Source organism: Eleutherodactylus coqui, chromosome 13, assembly GCF_035609145.1.
Source record: "Eleutherodactylus coqui strain aEleCoq1 chromosome 13, aEleCoq1.hap1, whole genome shotgun sequence".
In the NCBI taxonomy this organism is placed as follows: Eukaryota; Metazoa; Chordata; class Amphibia; order Anura; family Eleutherodactylidae; genus Eleutherodactylus; species Eleutherodactylus coqui.
The window spans coordinates 47,891,487-47,912,900 of NC_089849.1; the positions used below are offsets into that span (position 1 = coordinate 47,891,487).

At 46.8% G+C, this 21,414-nt stretch overlaps 1 protein-coding gene across 2 annotated transcripts in view; it reads right to left on the minus strand.

Moving 5' to 3' along the window:
• ELMO2 (engulfment and cell motility 2) overlaps nucleotides 1-9,601 on the minus strand; it is a 50,714-nt gene extending 41,113 nt beyond the window's left edge. For both annotated transcript variants that reach the window (XM_066587987.1, XM_066587986.1), the window contains exon 1: nucleotides 9,549-9,601. The gene's annotated coding sequence lies outside the window, so the exon portion shown is untranslated. The remainder of the gene's footprint in view (nucleotides 1-9,548) is intronic.
• Nucleotides 9,602-21,414: the final 11,813 nt, after the last annotated feature.

Here is a 21,414-nt window from a genome sequence, read left to right on the forward strand (position 1 = left end):
AACACCGCGCACCCACGTACGTGCACAAACATGTGTGAATGCAGGTCCCTGTCCATTGCCTTCAATGGGGTCGTGGCTGCTGCCGACGGCCCCATTGAAAGCAATGGGCTGCCAGCAACCCCTGCAGTGATTTTCGGGGAAGGGCTTGAAATATAAGCCCTTCCCCAAAAATCATCCCTGTTTGTGTAAGAAAAATATATATACACACACACACACACACACATATACATACATACTCACCTCTCCGCTGCTGCCATGTAAATATTACCCACGGGGAGTCCCCTTGTCACTGAACACTGTGAGAGCACAGTGTTCAGTGACAAGAGGACTCCCCGCGGCACTGAAGAATCCCCTGCCACAGCCATGACAATTGTGGCAGAGGATCGCGATGTTCTCCTATTGCTTTCAATAGGACCGGCGCTTCTGCAGTCCAATTGAAAGCAATGGGCTGCCGGGAAACCCTGTAGGGATTTTCGGGAAAGGGCTTTAAATATAAGCCCTTCCCTGAAAAATCATCCCTAGAATGTGTTAAAAATAAAAATATATATATACACCCCTCTCCTCAGCTGCCAGGGCTGAGGCGCATCCAGCCCTGTCTTGTCCCTGCACTGCTCTGAAGCTCTTTCAGCAGGCGGGGATTGTTTCTTTAACTTAAATGTGTAAACGTATACACTGTAGACTTGTGTGGCGCAAAGTGTTAAAGCAGCAGAATGCAGTCCTAAGCCCTCACTCACAACCTGAAGGTTGCGAGTTCAATCCCTGCAAGGTAGCTGGCTTAAGGGTGATAAATAGATTTATCTTAAAATTAAGTTTAAGCGCTGCAGAATAAGTTGATTAAAAAAACAAATCACAGCATGTCCCATCTTTCTGTGTTTTTTAAATCTCCCCCAAGAAGCCTCCTCTTTACCGCATCATAAAGCGCAAACTTACGTTTTTTGTGCGACGCGTTTTTAACATCAGAAAATCCTATAGACTTTCGTGCTAAAAAATCTCGGCAAAATTGCGCGATAAGAACACGCGAGAAAATTGCAAGTGGCAGTGAAATTTTTGTGAGCCAAAGCAGAGGAGGTTGGAGGAACTGCAATTTTCTTGCAGCGATATTGCGATCGCCAATGTGAAGGAGCCCTTGCCCAGACACGCCATAACTACTTCTTTCCAGAAGTTTTTGCAGAGGAAAATACTCTGTAAATCTGCACCTACAAGCTATGGCGTTGGCCGTGGTTTTTGTTGCGGATCTGCTGCAGATTTTAACCCTTGCATTTCTAGGCTTGAAATCCTGCGGAATATCTGCAGGAGTATCCTCTGTGGAATATCCGTAGCAATTATGTTGTGTGTGAAGCCAGCCTTACAGGTGCTCCTCTGAAATCATGCAGGCGTTTTCTACAGAACGACGCAACTTCTAAATCTCTCCCCCTTCCTGCTTTTTCGACCTATTTCTATCTCCGCTCCCCCCTCACATACGGAATCCACTTCTCTGCTCTTCCTGTAAGAGGGAAGTGAAAGTAATAAGTGGTGTGGAGCAAGGAGGAGGCCATGTCTGTGAGCCGCACTCTGGTTCTGTGCCAGCGGTTCACAATGTAGATTCATCTCGGCACGGTTGGCATTACAGATGTTGTTATAGATGGGAGGAAGCCGGTATTAGTCATGTCCCTTCCCGCATCTCCTTACAAAACCCGCAGTGGATGCATGTAAACTATGTACAATGTAGTACTACCAGTGATAGGAAAAGAGTAACAGGCATGATAAGACACGTGTGGTCATACATGATAGGGTCCGGAAGGCGATGCGGCTTACAGATAAGCGTGAACAGTTACGATACCATCTCTATTACTGCGCCGCTCGACACATTTGGTCCCGGTCCAGTTCCTTCCCGTTCTCGTCACTATGTGTCACATTTGATTGCTCACACGTACCAGCCTGCAGAGCCGTCTAATTAGCTAAATGTTTTCTACGGGGGGCACAGATGAACAATCTGCTCTCTGCACAATGGGATCTGCTTCTCTTTTGTATCAACTACATTTTTGGAAAGGCACATTTAACCGTTTAAGGACCTTTCATTCTGAGGCCTCATTCCGACGGCTGTTGGTAGGGGTCTATTTAGCTACAAAATAATAAGTAAGAAGACAGTATTATGGGTGAAGAGTCAGCAATGGTGCACTGGTATAGGACAGATCTAATGGAGGCCCAATGGTTCACTAAGGCTAGACGGACACATTATATGTACACTGTCCTACCAAAAGTAATTGGACACCTGAGCAAGCAACAAAAGTACTGCTTTGGACCTAATGATATCAGATAATCCTCTGTGGTATACTTTCTACTAACTTTTGATACCCTTCAGATGGTATTTCCCTTAATTCATCCTGCAAATTTCTGAAGAGTTCTCTCAAAAATGGAAGCTGTTCATATTTCATGACCGGACATTCCAGTTCGTACCAAAGATGTTCAGTAGGGTTCAGGTCAGGACTCGGCCCAATCGTGGAACATCCATATCCTCAAATCAACATATAACGGCATTAGATGTGTGACAAGGTGCATTGCATTATTGGAATTATTGCTGACTATTCCCAGACTATTGCCACATTGCTGGCAGCACATGATTGCGTAGAATATCAAGGTACACCTCCGTGTTCATGGTACTTGCCGCTACAACCAACGGACTGAGACCATGCCACGTAACACATCCACAGACCAGAACGGAACCTCCGCCGTACTTAACTGTTAGCACAACACACTCAGGTAAAAGGCTTCCCCCAGGATCCTTCACACCCAGGTACATCCATCTGATGTTAAGGTGGAGTAGTGGGATCCATCACTACACAAAACGTTCTCCCTTTGCTCAACTGTCCAATGATGGCGCTCCTTACACCATTGTAGATGGCCGATACATTGCACCTAGTGATGGTTGAATTTGTGTGCAGCGGCATAACCCGTATATCCAATCACAGTTCCCGTCACAAACTATGGCTGGCGCCTCCAAGGGTCTTCATCTAATGTGGCATGATTTGGGACAAGTAACATGCTAATAAGGCACAATCAATTCTACTACTAGGGGTGTCCAGATCCGCCAATTTTAGAGAGACTTGACAACAATCTAATGTGTATGGGAGAATCCAGACTCCCCCATGAGCTGATATCGGAGGAGATGAGGATCGTGAAACTTGTCTGATCCTTTTGTTCTTGTGAAGGTAAGTCCATTAGTGTCTAACAGAACTTATTTCCCTCTTCCCATTCAGAACCCAACAGCTGGACTTGGGAGGGCGGGGGGGCAGGAGAGAAGGCCGTCAGCCTGACAAGTGCAGGTCATCAGATGGTATGGCTGCTGACACCACCCATGTGAGCTGCAGCATCTGGGAGACACTACAGTCTTCGGCCAAATAGACTGACTCTGACAATGGTCTGCAACCTGTGGCTTTCCATCCAGTTTGATACTACAACCCCCAGCATCCTCTGGCCGGCTGCAGCGAGCAGGGCATACTGAGGGTTGCAACTACATAGGAGCTGGAAGCCATAGGCTGGTAACCATTACTCCATGGCATAGGAAAGGACAGATACACTTTAATCAAGATCTGTACATAAAGCCTTTGTATGGATTAAAGGAGTTTGGGGAGAATAAAAGATGGCTCCAGCTTCAAGAAACAGCGCCACTCTTGTATAAAGGCTGTGTCTGGTATTGAAGCTAAGCACAATTCACTACATATGAGCGGAGCTGCATTAGCAGACATTGCACATGGACAAAGGTGGTGTTGATACTTGAAGCAAGAAACTATGTTAATTTTTAGGTCATTAAAGCGACTTTTTAGTTTTGGAGAAACAAAGATGGCTGCACCGCTTCTCTGACTACCTGATGCCCACTGTGTATTTAGTATGCCTTATTAGTCTAAGACACTACACCTTGATTGGCCAGTGCTGCCCACATGAGCAGTATTTAGTGTCTTACCAATACATACTAATGCATAATCATAATAGGTCATCTGCCGCTCATCTGATCGCTATGCCCACTGTCAGTGTAGACAGCGCTGGAGGCACATAGCACTGTCCATTTTGCAGTGGCCCGCTTTGGTACTGCAGGCACAGCTCCTATTGAATTTGATGGGGGCTGTGCCTGTAGCAGTAAACCAACAATTAACCGTCTGTTTGCTGAGCTGCTACAAGAACTGTACGGACATGTCCATCATTACAATTATTGCGCATTTGCTGAACTTTTCTAATGCCAATTCATTCACCGCAATGTACTTAATAGGGTTCTGCTACTGACAAACAGATCCAAATCAGCAGATCTTGATACATTCTGACAATTAGTCATTTATTTCTATTTCTGCATGTGCTTACTAGCGCTCCGCAGGTCAATGTTTTTTGTGGATCAGCTGCTGGCGATCATGTCCTCCAGCCGGACTCGGTGGTTACACGCGTGCGGTTGTTTCTGTCTCCGTCTCCTCTCTTTACATGGCGTTGAGCCTACTATGTGTCCTGGGCATGCGAGGAACAATAGTGCCGAAACCAGAAAGTACAGTAATGCTGTGTGAGACTGTGTGTCCAGGACTTCATTAATAGCGGAGGTTGCTTAGGATCCTCAGCTAATCACCAGACCCACTGTCAGTGTTGGAGGTAGATAGCGCTGTCAACATTGCAGAGGCCCAGTCTATTACTACAGACACAGTTTTCATTGAACTCACTGGGATTGTGCCTTCAGTACCGAAACGGGCCACTGCAATATGGACAGTGCTATCTGCTGTCAGTACTTTCAGCGAGCCAGCTGATTAGCAGGGATCCGGAGACGTGGACCCTCGATGATCATCCTGAGGATAGGTAATTAATACTTAAATTCCTAAACAATTCCTTTAAAGGGGTTTTCCGGCACTTAGATACTAATAACCTATACTTGGGATAGGTCATCAATATCAGATTGGTGGGTTTCCGACACTAGGAATCCCTACTGATGAGCTGTTTGAAGAGGCCATGGCACTCGAGTGAACTCTGCAACCTCTTCACTGCAAAGAAGACACAGCACTGTCCGTTTCATATCAGCAGTGCCTGGTATGGCAGCTCAATCCTCCTCACTTGAGTCGGACCGAAATGCCAGAATGGGGCCAAGTGATGAATGGATCATTGGCCAGAGAAGAGGCCACGCCACTCCCCTAAGCATCGCAACCTTCTCAAACAGATGCTTGGTAAGAAAGATTTCTTTCAAACTGTAGACCTTGAGAACTATGGATTGGCCAGGAAAAGCAAACTGATCTAACAGACCTCAACAGCGAAGGTGTGAACCTCCCCAATCCAATGGAGAAAATGCGGTTACCGATCCTGGGTGCAGTTTTGGTTCTCCGGCCTCTTCCCACCAGCATGATATCATACAACACCGTATCAGTACGGAAGTGACCGATGTCACCAGAGATCTGGGAAGTTGCCCATTATGGGTTAAAGGTTTTATCCACTTTTGAAAAACCCTTTCGAATGCCCTTTTAGGGAAATCCACTCTCCGCTTTTCGCACAAAATTCTATCCAGAAACAGGGGATGGCAGGAGGGTATATAATCTGCACTTGTTCGTCTCTGCCAGCGGTTTTGGGTCTAATTTTCGGCTGCATTCTAATTGGCCAATGCTGATCACATAAGCAGCTCTGGACAGTCAGAGAGCACATGTAGTGCGCTGGTAGTCTAAGACTAGGATTAGGTAGTCTGAAGACTGCATCAGCCATATTTGATGGCAGAAAACAAGACCTGGTACCAGAGGACTGGAGGGACAACAGAGAATAACTGCAGGTAATACGCCCCCTCCAGTCCGGGACAGAGGTTGGTCCTTAAACCGGTGGGTTGCATTAATTAGAGGAGACCTGGTTCACAGCCCTGATCCATCAGCCAGAGCGGAAAGTGGATACAACGCATTTCTGACGGCCCGTTCCTGTGCAAACATCATGCATGCAGCCCAATGTATAATGCTATACATATATATAATATATTAATGCTATACCTCCCCTGTGGTGGCGAGAATAGAGCCGCGTTATCCCACTGATTGCAACAGATAACAGGGGGTCCCAGCAGTAGGACCCTCTGTGATTAACTTATCATCAGGGACGGGACCCGTCTAACGGTGTCCATAAACCATCAATAGCCCGTAGGAAACCGCCTACTTCTTCCAACGCGAATCCTTGGCTCATACGAACATGAATGTGTTTTCAATAGGCAGAGAGGAAAAAGCGGCGGACAGACACCTTGGGCAGCTGCTTACCTCCAAGGGTACCAAAGGATCAGGGACTGAAATCCAAAGTGCCTGCTCCTTCTTTTCACCAACATCACCTGTTGCGTAGGTAAGTCGGGGCTCCCCCATACAAATACAACAGTTGGGTGGTCCTGCCAGCGTTGGCTGGGGTTCCGAGTTCTATCTTAGTTTACTCAGTTACAAACTCTGAGAACTCAAACTAAAACCCACCCATGTGAATGGGGTCTTACTGACCTGACTCCATGTCCCATCACCTCTTTGTGTGCGCCGACTCCATAGTGATGAGACAGCGGTGACCACCTTCGGGCTGCAATGGTCACAATGCCTGTATAGTCACCGCTGTCACCTTATGGCGTGCGGCACGGAAGCGCACTGCGGGGTTTGGCGTTTTACAATTTTGAGTCTGAATTAGGGCTCCTTCACAATGGCAATCGTGATATCACCGCGAGAAAATTGCGGCAAAATAGTATATGAACTCATGCGATGTCTGAGCACATATCGCTGCCGCTTGCAATTTTCTCGCGCGACAGACAATAGGAGTTTCTAATGTTAAAAACGTATCGCAAGTTCATGCGTTGCGATGAAACGGAGGCTTCATGGGAAAACATCTACATATATAAAATTGAATGTATGTCTGTCTGCGTGTCTGTTTGTCCTTTATGCGCTACTACACCATTCATCCGATCGCCATGAAACTTTGGGAAGTTGTTGAGTACACTCCTGGGAAGATTATAGGCATAGTACATTTATGCTACGATAAATGGCGCGCGTGCGTGCGTCGTCGAAGTTACGACCCCCCCACGTAGATCGTTCGATTTCCATCATTGCCACTAATTCTCTCGCTTCCCGATGTCGTAGAAACATGAAATTTGGCACGAGCATTGATTATGTCATAAATAGGAAAAGCTAATGGGTCCCAACTCGATTATTCAATTCTATACGCAAAAGAATTAGCGTCCAAATTTTACATACGAAATCTAATTCTCTCACTTCCTGATGTCATCTATATATATATATGAACGTCTGTCTGTCTGTCCTTTATGCATTACTACACCATTCATCCGATCACCATGAAACTTTGGGAAGTTGTTAAGGACACTCCTGGGAAGATTACTGGCATAGTACACCTATCCTGCGAGCATCATCGACAGTTATGCCCCCCAGACAAAGATCGTTTGATTTCCATCTCAAGCACGAAAGCAAAAGGCATTACGAGTAACGGGATGCGTGTTCAACTACAAAATGATGCATCCGCCGAACGTTTCGCAAGACAATTGCTGAATATTGAGAATGCTGAGGTAAAATGAAAGCTGTGCTATGATTGGTTGCTATTTCTTATACTGCTGAGGTAAAATGAAAGCTGCGCTGTGATTGGTTGTTATCTAGATATATAAAACGAATGTATGTATGTCTGTCTTCGCAGCAACGCGCGACGGGTAAGCTAGTGGGCAATAAAAAAGAAAAAAAGAAACAAAAATCACAAAATGAAGAAAGATACGGCAGACAGCAATTTCGAAATCTCGCAACATCGCATGAGTGACAATATTGCAGAAGTAAATGAAGCCATTCAAAAGCACGGGTTTCATAATTCTTCGTTTTCACGCACTCTCGCAAGCGTGTGAGCAGCCGGGCTTTAATCCCAGAAATCCCCGTAAGGCCTGTGTCACAAGAGCATACGCACCCCGTTTCGCCGCATCGGGCATTGCTTATGCAACTGTACTTTCTGAGCTCGCAAATCGTGTGCGATGGCACACGCAGAAAAACATTCCCCGATGCGATCTGCAAAGCACGCGCTTGTGAACCAACCCATTGAAGTCAATGGGTTTTATTTTCTGCATATTGCATGCGCAAAATTTTTGTGCGCAAATACTTCCGTATGACACCGGCCTAAGACTACGTTTACATGAGCGATTTCCACACGCAAGAGATGCGAGACGAACAGAACTTACATGGGAAAACAACCCATTGTACTCAATGGGTTAATATACACCAGCCGTCCGAGTCTCTGATAGAACAACTGAAGTGTATCCTATTTTTGCGCAATTCTTGTTCAAAAACTGCCATGCGGTTTGTATGTGAGCGCAACACGGTTTTTTGTACCATTTTAATTATAGGAACCACGGGCGATTCATTTTTTTCATGTGTAAAAAAGCGAAATTAATATTACAGCGTTTAACGCTAAAACGCATCGCACCTGCATGAAAATTGCAGAAAAACGAGTGCGTCAGATTTTCACGGACCTACGTCGCGCTTGCCTGTGTAAATACGGCCTACGAGTGCGTTCCAACGTCGCTGATTTACTTCAGATTTAACCCTTTTAACTGAATTCTGTGAAATCTACTGCAGATCTGCGCCAAAATCCGCAGCGAATCAGCGAGGTGTGAACGCACCCTAAAGGACCTATCGGACCGCAAACCATAAATGTATGACGCCGGGACCCCCAGAAATCCAAGCGCAGAGGTCCCCGAGACCCCCAGTGCAGGAGCCGCGGTGAACGCGAGACCACAGCGCCATTCCCAAATGCATCACCTGGCTATTGTCATAGACCGTAAATGGCGCGGCGGTCACACACGTGCGCCATCATCCCATTCACTTGGGGCGTTGCTCTCGTGATCTCTCGGACCCCCAGCAATGATACATCTTGGTTGGTTAACCCCTTATGTATCATTCCTCCATCTCTCTCTGATTTTGGTGACGTTGGGACTTTGTCGCCTTTCTGGGCGCCGTCCTCCCGTCCCGCCTCGGGGTCCCAGCTCCAGCTGCCGGTAAATAAATGGTGTCCGGTGATTCTTGATGACTGGTATCCTATAGATCAGCCAATTAATTTGGGGTTCCGGCACCGGATTTTCAGGACCCCCTAAGCGTCCTGCGCCGTCCGTAGACTATGGATGACGTTCTCTTCCGCTACGATGACGGACAGGTGCCATATTGTCGCCGTCACTACTATTGTTATGATCCTGTGAGCGGAGCCACGAACAATCCGTTACGCAAATTTATTGGATAGCAATGATCAGTGCGCAAAAGTCCTCCGGCCACCATCATTGGGGAACACGGTCAGACTTTCCCAGACTTCTGTGTATGGAGGCAATGAATGAGTTAATAATTTAACCCTTCAGTGACGCCTCCCGTTCTGGCCGCTATATAAGGCGGGTTATCACACACATACTTTCTATGCAGACAGCGCTATATATAGCGCCGCGTTCATACGGCCCGTCCTGACCTCGGGCCTCCCCTCTCTCACCCGCACCGACATTGCTGTCCCAGACTTCCAGTGAAAACCATTAAGTAACCCGCATTTAACCCTTTCCCACCTCCCCGGGCCTCTCTCACCTCTTCCCGGCTCCGCCGCTCCCTTCAGTCTTGTTGCCGTGGTAACGCCCCGGGGGCGGGCTCTCCCGAGTCGCGTGCTCATTGATGCGGGGAATCTGTCAGTCACAATGGGAAGCGGGGAGCGTATTAACTTTTTCCACCCCACTTCTGCCCTAGTCAGCATTTCCAGCAACCTGATTGGTTGTTTGGGTAGGCTAGCTGTGCACGAGGGTGGAGTTACAGAACTGTGCACATATATTTATGTTCCACAACACTTCTTCTCGATTCAATCCAAACAACCAATCACTGTGAATCAGCCAACCCAAACAACCAATCACTGTGAATCAGCCAACCCAAACAACCAATCACTGTGAATCAGCCAACCCAAACAACCAATCAGGTTGTGAATCGAGCAGAAGTGTTGTGAAATATAGATATATGCAGGCCATCAGTGGCAGTCACCGAATCGCGATCGAAAGCCAATACATATGGTGTGTTGTGTGAATATGGTGCATATTAGCATGTGGATATGTGTGTATGCACGTATGTGTGATAGGCTACTGCGTGGTGGTGTGCTAGCATGTGCTCATGGGTGTATATAGTTTGCCTGTATGTGTTAGTGCTTGTGGTACATATTAGCGTGTGTAGGCTGTGTGTGGTGTAGCCACAGCATATAAGCGTGTGGTTCTCTGTGTATGCGGTATGTGTGGTGTACTAGCATGTGGTTGTGTGTATTCAGTATGTTGAAGCATGTGTAGGCTGTGTATGTGTAGTGCAGGTGTGTAGTGCAGGTGTATGCAGTATGTGTGGTGTGTGAATACGGCATATATTTGTGTGTGCGCGATGTATATTAGCACAAGCGTTTCCGCGCGCACTGCATAGTAACACATGTGCGTGCGATACATATGAGCGCGTGTTTGAGCATGCATATTATGTGTGTTTGTGTGCGCGCACTTTAGCGTGTGTACATTAGCGCACACATTAGCATGCGTGTTTGTGCGCGTTTGTGCGCATGGTGCATATTAGCGCGCGGTGTGCATATAAGGGGTGTGCGTGCGTGGAGTGCATATTAGCGTGTGTGTGTGTTTGGGGGGGGGCTGTTCGCAAGTGGTTGTGTGTGACGTGTCTATTACCCCACAAACACAATCACACGCAAACAGGCACCACAGACACACACAACCACACGCTAATATGCACTCCACCTGCGTACACACCCTAATATGCACCCCGCACGCTAATATGCATTGTGCGCACAAACACGCATGCTAATGTGTGCGCTAATGTACACACACTAAAGTGCGCGCACACACAATACATACACGCAAACTACGTACACCCATGAGCACATGCTAGTACACCACCATGCAGTAGCCTAGGCCCCCTGTCCACGGGCGTTGCGGTATCCCGCGTCGGAGCTCCGCTGCAAGAGCCGGGAGCTGGAGCCGCAGACGAATCTCCGCCGGTCAGCCTCATCTGATAGATAGGCTGACCGCGGAGAATCGGGGCAATTCGCAGCATGCTGTGAATTGTTGTCCGCGAGCGGTTTACTGCCGTGGACAGGGGGCCTAACACACATACCTGCATACACACATATCCACATGCTAATATGCACCATATTCACACAACACACCATATGTATTGCATATACATGAGCACCGAGCTTCCGATCACTGCCACTGAGGGCTCAGCACGTGCTTCGTGCTTCACATGCACATCTCTGTAACTCTATCCTCCTCTATCCTCGTGCACATCCAGCCAACCCAAACAACCAATCAGGTTGCTGGAATTGCTGATTAGGGCAGAAGTGGGGTGGAAAAAGTTAATATGCAAGTGGGGAAGCCAATGGCAGGTGGGGCGGGGCCTCTCACATTCTTCGACCCTGATTGGCTGTCTCCGCTGTCACACTCCAACCAGTTGTCCTGGACTCTGACTTTTATTAAAGTGGTAGAAATATCCCACAATGCAAAGCGGTAGTAACCCAGGGAGACCGATCACAGCAGGGGGAATGGAGGGGGGCCGTGATTGTGGGAAATGGGTCATAGAAAGTTAGGTATGCCTGATACTGCAAGGACTGCAAGTTATCCTACAGTTATATACAGATGTGGGGGAAAGAAGAACATCAGATGCATAATATTATATATATATATAGCAAAATCAATACACACACGCACTGACTATTGGTATTGATTTTGCAGCTCACAGTATAGAGTGCAGTTAATTTACAGCATCCACCAGATAGTAGCTCAGTAGCCAAGTGTTTTCCCAGCCTTTATGGCATATTGGCATATAGCATGAACCCCTCCCACTATGCCCGGTAGATTTCATGCCTTGAGCCATGTGGCCACCACCAATATTTATGAGCAAGACCTTGACGCCATTGGCAGATGGAAGAGTTTTTTGCCATGTGGAAATGTAACTTTACTGAATCAGGTTGTTTTCACATCTGCATTGAGGATTCCGTTTTTCTGTTATGAGAGCAAGAGAAGGGAATCCCCTAGCCGAACTGATCCGTCCTACGATAGAACCAAACAGACCCCATTGACTATAACAGCAATAGCCCAAGCAGATGATCACCCGGGGTTCCAAGCAGTGGACCTCAGCAGATCAATTAACCTGTTAATGACCTATCTTGAGGATAGTTCATCAATAGTATTTGCCTAGAAATCCTCTATACATTTTTTAAAATTGTACAGTATAGGTGATTATCTACGCCGACCTCACTGAGAACATCGCGGCAAAAATATTGGGCGGCGTGTGGGGTGCTCGAGAGTGTGATGCGAAATTTTCCATTTCCCACTTGCTTTCAGCCGTGCTGAAGGATCGCTACTTCCCTGAAGTGATACGAAAACGTCTCACATTCGCAGGGGAATCACGGGTTCCCAAGCGCGATATTGGCCAAGTTTCACAGCCCAATATTATGCTCGCCCGTATGCAAATATACCAACCAAATAAGGGCGCCCACCCACTGGCGATTTTTTTTTCTTTGCGTTTTGCGTTTTTTCTGCAGAGCAATTAGAATTGAATGTACTCCTGTCCACTGGCGTTTTGCGTTGCGTTGCGTTGCGTTTTTAACATAGGAACTGTCAGTTGCATATGTGTCCTTATTTTTCTCCTAATGCACCCATGAATGTCAATGGAAATTAATGGAAAAGCCGCGAAAACGCGGCAAAAAACGCCGCGAAAAACGCGCGAAAACGCGACGTTTTTCACGCACGAAAATCGCAAACGCCAGTGGGTGGGCGCCCTAACACTCGTAAAAAACGAATGAAATTCATGTTATTTTTTACAAACCACAAAGACTGTCACAAAAAGAAGCCGTGTGAAGAAGACCTAAAGGGAGTTGCTGCATTCGGAAAAGCTCAGTTTCATAAAATATCACATTATTAATACCACATGGTGAACGCCGTTAGGAAAGAAAAATCTGCAGTGCCAGAATCGTGTTTTTTTAGTCCCTCTGTCTCCAAGTTAAAATTAAATGAAAAGTAGTCAAAAAGATCAAAGTATGTCAAAACGATACCAATAAAATCAACGGGACACCTCACAAAAAAAGATTCCTCAAGTAGCGCCATCATCCGGAAAATGAAAAAAGTTTTAGGAGTCAAAACAGAAAAGCAAATTTTTTTTAAAGTTTCTTTTCTTAAGTTGTACTACATTAACCCCTTAAAGGGGTTGTCCCGCAGCAGCAAGTGGGTCTATACACTTCTGTATGGCCATAATAATGCACTTTGTAATGTACATTGTGCATTAATTATGAGCCATACAGAAGTTATAAAAAGTTTTATACTTACCTGCTCCGTTGCTGGCGTCCTCGTTCCCATGGAGCCGACTAATTTTCGCCCTCCGATGGCCAAATTAGCCGCGCTTGCGCAGTCCGGGTCTTCTGCAGTCTTCTATGGGGCCGCTCGTGTAGAATGCCGGCTCCGTGTAGCTCCGCCCCGTCACGTGCCGATTCCAGCCAATCAGGAGGCTGGAATCGGCAATGGACCGCACAGAAGCCCTGCGGTCCACGGAGACAGAGGATCCCGGCGGCCATCTTCAGCAGGTAAGTATGAAGACGCCGGACCGCCGGGATTCAGGTAAGTGCTGTGCGGGTTGTTTTTTTAACCCCTGCATCGGGGTTGTCTCGCGCCGAACGGGGGGGGGGGGGTTAAAAAAAAAAAAAAACCCGTTTCGGCGCGGGACAACCCCTTTAAGGACACAGCCTATTTTGGGCTTAAGGACGTAACGATTTTTGGCCGATTTTCATCTCCATTTTTCAAAAGTCATAGGTTTTTTACTTTTCTGTGAACGTGGCCGTACAAGGGCTTGTTTTTTGCGTGGCGAACTGTAGTTTTTATTGCTGCAATTTTTGGGTACATTGACTATATTGTAAAACTTTTATTATTTTTTTATGATAACAAGGAGAGAAAACGCATCAATTCTGCCATTGATTTTTTTTACAGTGTTAATCATGCAGCATAAATGACACAATCCATTTTTTCTGCGGGCCGGTACGATTACAATGATACCAAAATTCTTACATTTTTTTAGGTTTTTCCACTTTTCTGCAATAAAAATCCTTTTTTTGGAAACCTTTTTTTATTCTAAATCGCTGCATTCAAAGTCCTGTTACTTTTTTATTTTTCTATGTACGGAGCTCTGTGAGGGCTTATTTTTTGCGAGACGAGCTGTAGTTTTTATTGCTACCATTTTGGGATAGATACGGCTTTTTAGATCACTTTTATTGCGTTTTTAGGGAGGCAAAACGCTAAAAAAAAATCGCATTTTTTTAACACTTTTTTGTATAACAGCTGGGCGCTCCGTGCAGAAAACATCTGGATGCAGAAGACAAGCGGTGGCACGCCGCTTGTCTTCTACATCCACTGCTCAAAGAGCTCGGCTGTATAACAGCCAGGCGCTCGTAGCGGGGAGCAGCTGTCTTTCTGTTTCTCTTAGGGCTTCTTCAAACGACCGTGTTTGCACTTGCAAAATCTGCATGCGCGAAACACAGAAAATAGAACCCATTGATTTCATTGGGTTCTTTCTCGTGATTGTGTCTTGGAAAAGAATGTGACCTGCTCTATTCTGCTATGTTTTGTGCAGCAGTCTATAGGAGGTGCACAAATACGCAACATGAAGGGTGAAACACTGTGCAAAAGAAAATGAACACATCTGGACCTTATAAGGCTAAATAGCCTTTAAATCCACACAAATATGCCTCATCCAACCTCATTCATGCGCAAATACGTTGCACTGTGGCGAGCGTATTTCTGCGTACGCTCGTGTGAAGCCGTCCTAAGGCAACATGACATCTGAATTGGTCACCTGTTGTTATCGCCCACCCATGGTAAGGAACGTCATACATTCAGACACGTTAGTTGGAGCCCCAGCATTGTATTCGGCTGACTGTACAATCCGCACACATTTATGGGGCACTCAGCCCACATTGCGTTTCCCACTGCAGAATTCTTCAAAGATTTCAGTTTTTACATTGCTGATGGTGAAAACTGGTCATTTCCCAATATGATTGCACAAATGTGGATTTTAGGATTAGTCGCATTCTCTGAATGCCGCAGTTGTGGGTTTGTTCCCTCCTACACATTATTGTTCCTGTCCTTTCACACGATAGTCGTTCAGTGAATGGAGGTGGAGAGCTGCAGGTTTCTTTTGGCCATCCGCCTTCATCCACTGTGACGAGGCCGTCCTTTCAAGATGAACGACTGCCTGTTTAAACAAAGCGAGAACTTGCTGACTGGTTGCTTTGAGTGATTTTTCGGGTGATAGTTGTCCCGTGTGAAGGCACCATTAGGTTGTATTCCCATGGGGCGGCTGAGCTGTGGTTCAAACTCACATCAAGACTGGACCTAAGAAGCCATGTAGGCTGCCTGTCCACGGGCGATTTTTCACAGCGTTTTCCATGGCGATAATCCGGCCGTGGGAAACGCAGTGAACGCTTCCATAGACTACTATGGAAAGCGCAGCCCCGCTGTCCACGAGCGTAGAATCATGGTGATTCTCCGCTCGTGGGATTTAAATCGCAGCATGCTGCGATTTGCTGTGATACTTTGCAGGGAGCTTATCAGCTTTTCCCTGCTCCCCAACGGTGGCTCCCGCGGCGGAGATCTGCTGTAGGATATTGCTGCGCCCGTGGACCGGAGGCCGTATAGTTTTGTAGTGATTTCCACGGTCTTCAATAAACTTATATTAAAAACCAAGCAAATTCAAAACCGCATCAAATTACAGTAAATCTGCATGCAAGAAAATGAACAAAATGGAAAAGATGCAGCTGGCATTATCTAGGGATGGGCATATGACAATGATGGATGCGGGGCTCAGATCACAGGGCACAATAAGGTGGGTGCGGGGCCCAGATCACAAGGCACAATCTGGTGGGTGCGGGGCCCAGATCACAAGGCACAATCTGGTGGGTGCGGGGCCCAGATCACAAGGCACAATCTGGTGAGTGCGGGGCCCAGATCACAAGGCACAATCTGGTGGGTGCGGGGCCCAGATCACAGGGTACTATCTGGTGGGTGCGGGGCCCAGATCACAGGGCACAATCTGGTGGGTGCGGGGCCCAGATCACAAGACACAATCTGGTGAGTGCGGGGCCCAGATCACAGGGTACTATCTGGTGGGTGCGGGGCCCAGATCACAGGGCACCATCTGGAAGTGGGAAAGAGTTGACGCAATATATTTCTCACAAGCTGTGAACTTTGCAACATTTGTTTTCATTGTAATAGTCATCGTTAGCAGCAATTACTTCAAGCTTTTGCCATATGTGCCAGGTAAACTCCTTGTGTTCATGTCAAATGTACCCGTAGGCTCCCCATCATCAGGCATGTTCTTGGGGACAATGTTCTGTGGCCTGGCAGCGGCTGGGAGAGCTGGCATGGTGGCGAATGGCTAAATGCTGTGACACAATAGCGGGAATATAGATGATAGTTTGTGTTCCTCGCCTGGCATACGGCCCAATCTCTGATGTGACCGATGTTAGATTGCAGCGAAGAGAACAGTGTTATGTGTAGTTTTATATCCACCATCATGAGAGCGGCTCATCTGCCCCATATGTGACTGCTGGGACCCCATTGTAATTGTGTATAGTTATAGCCATCAGTGTGGCCAGCACAGTATCAGTTATGGCTGTAACCCTTCCAAAAAGCCAGAAACAGCTAACCAAATGCATCAGATTTTAATAAATTTTGCGCACATCACTTTAACTATCCCCTTTACTTAGACTGACATTAGATATACTGGTCTTACTAAATGTGCGGCATTGCTTGCTAATACCGGTCATTGCTGAGTGGCGCTCCCTTCCCGGTTTATTATCAGATCGCAGCGGCTTCTAGTTGCACCCTGTGAACGACAACTCTTTAGTGTATTCCAATTTTCATACGAGACCCCCGTGTCTTCTGTACTCAGTTGTTCTTCTTGTCACAGTCTTTAATCGTTTTCAGAAAGCAAGTTGTGTAGCTATGAAGACCCAGTGTTAGAGCCCCCATCAGAGACTGAACCCCATAACGCTTGGGATGCAACGGGAGACAGGGGAAGACGTTATGATGTCACTATATGTACTCTTCTCCATATGGAGCCCCCTATATTCCCTGCCCCACAGCAGATGCCGCCGTATCTTTGGAAGGTGATACACTTTATACTACTGGAATCGCTCCCATCATGGTCATCGTTTAAGGAGAAATCCAGACAAACGACAAACACCGCCATGTGAATTAAAGAATTCTTTATTTATTAGAATAGCAATAAGCAACATTGTAATAAAATATTACCGGCCCTTTAAGAAATTACGTAATGATCACAGTGACCCTCAGGTCAGCCCGGTGGAGACCACAGAACTTGCTGTGGTCCTTCTGACCAGTCCACCAATGTCCTGAGATGAGAGCCGCCGGACCCAAAGATCCAGAGGAAGGCGAAAAAACTCCCCGGAGAGTTCTACCTCAGGGGGGCAAAAAATTCCTTCCTGACCCCAGATGTGGCGATCGGCTATCTCCCTGGATCCAATCTATCCTGCTGCATATTGCTGTATAGATGTAATCATAGGCTCAGGAGAGCTGATGATGTAAAGAAATATACAACCTGCTCCAAAGAGCTTACAATCTAATATATAATAGACACTCTGTTCCTAAGAGCTTACAATCTAAATTACAATAGACAATCTGCTCCTAAGAGCGTACAATCTAATATACAATAGAAAAAGTTCCAGTAAACTGTTAAGGCTCATTTAGACGGGACAAAAGTTGGGCAAACGATGCCCGACACTTGTCTCTGCGCATACTCGCTCCTGTGCTGCTGCACAGGAGCGAGTATTGTTGGCTCGCAGCAGTGTAGGCTGCATAAACGATTGACGATAAGCTGAACGATGAGCGTTCAGTGTAAATAGCAGCCGTTCAGTACTGAACAGCGGCTATGTTGGAGAGGGGTGAGGGAGCGCAAGGAGAGAAATCTCCTCCAGCCTCCCCGTTGTGAGCCAGCGATACTAGCTCCCGTGCAGCAGCATGAGAGCGAGTGTATGCGGGGACAAGTGTTGGGCATTGTTTTCCTGACATTTGTCCCGTCTAAATGGGCCTTTACCGCACATTCCCTGCTACACCTCCCTCAGTTTACTGTAACGCTGCGATAATTCAGTTTACAGTCTAGTGTAAATGCTGCCGTCATCCAGTCAACAGTCTAATGTCATTAGGAGCACAGCCAATCCTCACACCGGCGTCATAACGCTCTTTGCCAGTCCGCAGGTCAGCGTCATACCACGCTCTGCTGGTTCGCAAGCCAGCATCATTCCATGCTCTGCCAGTCCACAGGCTAGAGTCATAACGCGCTCTGCCAGTCCGCAGGCCGGCATCATACTGTGCTCTGCCACTCCATAGGAAGACGTCATACTGTGCTCTGCCAGTCCGTAGGAAGGTGTCATACCGCACTTTGCCAGTCCCTATTCCATGCTCAGCCAGCCGGCTGGCCAGCGTCATCACACCACACCCAGACAGTCCATATTTTTAGAATTCTTTCATTTCAATAGGAATAATACCTTAAAGGGGTTGTCCAGGATTAGAAAAACATGGCTGCTTTCCTCCAAACACAGCACCATCCTTGTCCTTGAAGTTGTGTCTGGTATTGCAGCTCAACTCCATAGAATTTAATGGGAAATGCGCAGCAATACCAGACACAACCCACAGACAATGATGGCGCTGTGTTTGGAAGAAAGCAGCCCTTTAAGGTATAGTTATCTCCCAACTTCCCCATTCACATGTACGCTGGGATGAGTGGGCATGCGTTTTCAGTGGGGGGAGGGGGTAAGCTGCTGCTTTATTCCTTGCAGAAACAGAGGATCGGCATGCTGAAAACCAGCATGCCAAATCCATCAGCATCTGCCGTTGGGGGGAGTCAGGTGCCACCGTACACGTCTCCATCAGTCAACAGTCTAGTGTAACGCCACGCTCAGCCAGACCCCAGTCCAGCATGGCGCGGTGGGCTCGTCCACAGCCTACTGTAACAAGATAGGTCACTCCTATGAGGCCGGGTCACACATGGCAGATTTTGTGCTTTTTGGAGGCACAAAACACATAGCGCCTTATTTATAAAAGCTCTCAACAGTAAGACTGTCCTTGTTGCCTATAGCAACCAATCAGAGCGCAGCTTTCATTGTACCAGAGCACTTCAAGAAATGAGAGCTGCGCTGTGATTGGTTTCTACGGGCAACACAACAGTCTTCTGTTAGATGGTTTTGGTAAATGAGCCCCACGTCGCCAGATCTGCATGGAATGTGGTTGGGAAACATTTTTTAGCAATGCCTTGACTTTTAAAGAATCGTCCTGATAATTACAGCAAGAAAGACATCATACGGGGGTCGGTGCTGAGATTGTGGGGTAAATAGTGCAGGTCTGAACTTCACCCCCCTCAGCTACACCGTGTGTGAACGCGGCCTCACTACTGAGGAGCTACATACCTGCACCCATCCTCCTCAAGACGTCAAGCTGAAGTGACACCAGATAGATGAGGTTTAGAACCTTGGACATTCTGAACCATGTGTGATGTCATATGTGTGTGGTGTCATCATAACTGCCGATGTTGCTATACCCCATTACATTCTGACCCTTCAAAAGAGGTGGGTCTTAAACCTTCAGACCTCATATATATACATCCTGGGTAGGTGGTGGTTATATGGAGTGGGATTGGGAACTGAACCTGCTCTATATATGATGAGTGCTGGCTTTGACATCTGACACCCTACTGCAACAGCCGCGATCAGCGTTCATGCGAATCCCGTTTGTTAAACCTTCAAATGCCTGATCAAAGTTCGGGGGTCCCAAAGGCCCCACCCCCAAATTGAGATCATGACCTCACCACTTAAAAAACACCACTGAAAAGTACAACTCGCCTTGCGAAAAAAAATATCTACGTGGATGAAAAATAAAAGAGTTTTAATTTTTTTTTTTTTTTTTAAAGCTAGGAGAAACCAAAAATGAAATAATAGGGGCCGCATCAGTTAGGTGTTAAGCAACATGGCATAGACAAGCAGTTTTAGGTAGACTGTGGGCACTCCAATGGCAAATTATCAGTTAAAGGGGTATTCCGGTTCCACAAACATTGCTTCGTGCATGGGCATGGCCAGCGTTACAGACCAGTGTGCAGCGAACAACTGCCAAGATGCAGAATGACTGTCAGCTCAGAGCAGGAACCACCGAGCGCGCCATTTTACATATATAGAAAGAAGTCCATACAGAAATGCTGCAGAATTTGCTCCCTGTCCTTTTTGAAACGGCCCTGTACATTTTATAATGGTGGAGGTAAAAATCATACGTCATGATAAGCCCCACCCCTGACCACACCCCTTTGTCTCGCTTTGACCCTAGGAAAATCAGGTCACCTTACTCTAGCCGGCTCCCAACTACGCCTGATGAGCCCAGAATGAATACCCGCTAAGGCTAACTTCATATTGCACTCACCAACATGCGATGATCCCACGTATGCGAGGCGTTTCTACATCAAAACATCTTACATCACTTAGCTGCGGCCGGATCGCAGAGTCTCTCCCATTGTTTTCAATGGGGGGACCTCGCATCACACTCACGTGTACCTGAAACGCGGTGCGATGCTGCCGCAGGCCCAATTGCAGACAATGTTCGATGCGAGGACATGTCCAAAAATAGGACATGATGTGTTTTTTTTCCAGCATTGCAGTGCGATGTGATGCGAGGAAAAAGAAAAAAGAAAAAAAATCGCACATGTGTGATGGGGTTCATATTCGTGCAAGATTTGTGCAACTCACAACACGAAGATCTCACGCAAGATCCATGCATTGTGAGACGCACAAATCTTTAACAAATATGAACCCCATTCTTTTGAATGGCATCATACACATGTGCGATCTTTTTCCGCATGGCGCTGCGATGTGATGCATTAATCAAATCTTCTGATTATCAGCCCCTAGACAACTCATATCAGCTTCTAGAAATGGGCTGTTCTGGACCAGTTTTTCAAATGCGCTCCTATAGGCCATGTTCACACAGAGCAGATTTGCCGCAGATTTTCTGTGCGGACTATCCACATGGAAAATCCATAACATACAGTATGAGCAATGGGAATGTGATTTTCAAAATTTCATCCACATGCTGCCAAAAAATTAAAACAAAACCCATATGGCAATTGACAAGCTGTAGGAATTTTAAATCCACAGGATGTCAATTATATCAGCACCTCTTATTCCACCTCTTCACATGAGGGGGTGATTTCCACACCAAAATCTGCATCAAAATCCACATCAAACAGTGTGGATTTTGATGCAGAAATTGTGCTGCAGACCAGCTGTTAAGCCCTTGAGTGGCACGCCCGGAAAATCTCCAGGGCTTGCTACACTGACCATGCAGTTAAACCCCGGAAGGTTTCTGTGGACAGCTCT